Genomic DNA, 1,711 nt, shown 5'->3' on the forward strand with positions numbered 1-1,711 from the left:
TGGGGGAGAGTTGTGAAAGTATATTGTTGCCCCTGCCAGCTGAAGGCAACTGCTTCTGGTGGTCCTTTGAGACTAGTATTGAGAAGAAGGCATTGGCCAGAGTAATAGCTGCACACCAAGTACCATGATAACTATTAATTTGCTTAAGCAATGAAATCACACCTGGAACAGCAGCTGCAATTGGAGTCACCACCTGGTTAAGTTTATGATAATCCACTGTCATTCTCAGAATCCATCTTTTTTCTTTACAGCCCAAATAGGTGAGTTAAATTGAGATGTGGTAGGAATCTCCAACCCTCATCTTTCAAGTCTTTGATGGTGGCACTGATCTCTGCAATCCCTCCAGGAATGCAGTACTGCTTTTGGTTTACTATTTGCCTAGGCAATGGCAGTTCGAATGGTGTCCACTGGCCTTTCCTACCATGGTAGCCCATATTCCACATTTTAGGGATCCAATATGGGTGGTTCTACCACTTACTAAGCATGTCTATTCCAATGATGCATTCTGAAATTGGGGGAATAACCACAGGATGGGCCCGGGGGCCCACTGGACCCACAGTGAGGCATACCTGAGCTAAAACTTCATTGATAACTTGACCTCCATAAGCCCCCACTTTGACAGGACTTTGAAACACTTTAGGTGTCCTGGAACTAGTGTCAGTTCTGAGCCAGTGTCCAGTAATCCCAGAAAAGTTTGATTATTTCATTTTCCCCAATGAACAGTCACTCTTGTGAAAGGCTGCAAGTCCCTTTGGGGAAGGCTAGAAGAAAGACTAACAGTATAGACCTTTGGTGATATAGCAGGGTTCTCCTTCAAAGGGACCAGCCTCCCCCATATTCAAGGGGTTGTGGGTCTGTAGACTGGCTCAGTTCTGGGAATTGACTGAGCGATTGTGACTGTCTATTCTGCTGTTCACCTGATCTAGCATTCTTTCGCCTGTATAGACCATGTAAATATTTAGTAGGTTTCCCATGTATTTCACTCCTAGAGACACCATTCCTAAGTAGCCAATGCCATAAATCCACATGAGAAAGGTTGCTTTGATTGATATGGAAACCTTGCTGTCTATTATAACCACGCCCACACTGTCTGTTGATTCAGTGCTCACACCTGCACTCTACCACCACAGGGTCCAATCAGCCGCATTTTAGGCAAATGTTGGAATTCGCTTAGGGCAGTTCTCACTGTTAATACTGGTGCACATAAAATAGCAATTACAGGAGTTGTAAGAGATGTTGGGGCGCGCTTCACACACTTGTTCCTTATGGTGTGGTAAAGGGTATGTCCTCAAGATACCCCCATTTGGGGTCTATGGAATATCATGATAGATCCATTCCAACATACCAATTTTCCTACGCTTTTGGGTCCCTTCTTCTACGGTGCACCAGGGTAGGTCAGGTACCTCAAGTTGGTCTAATCTAGGCCATTAGCCAGCCCATGCTTCTGTGAACCAAACAAATAAGGAATTAGACCTGGTCTTACCTTCTCTCACTGAGACATTGAAAGAAGAATTTGTGCTTAGGGGTCTCATATCCAGAAACTCACTCTGGGCCAATATTACATTTCTTGCACCAGTATCTCACCCCTTTAATAATCATTCCAGGTATATACTCCAGAAGGGCAGAGAGATAAATGGCTGGGCAAACCACGCCTTTCTTGTCTCTTGCCCTTTGATGTTCAGACCAGTGTGTGGCTGCCTTAGCTTGTTCT

The sequence above is a fragment of the Echinops telfairi genome, unplaced genomic scaffold (assembly GCF_000313985.2).
Source record: "Echinops telfairi isolate 266 unplaced genomic scaffold, ASM31398v2 ScPeMD7_14;HRSCAF=57, whole genome shotgun sequence".
NCBI classification, from domain to species: Eukaryota; Metazoa; Chordata; class Mammalia; order Afrosoricida; family Tenrecidae; genus Echinops; species Echinops telfairi.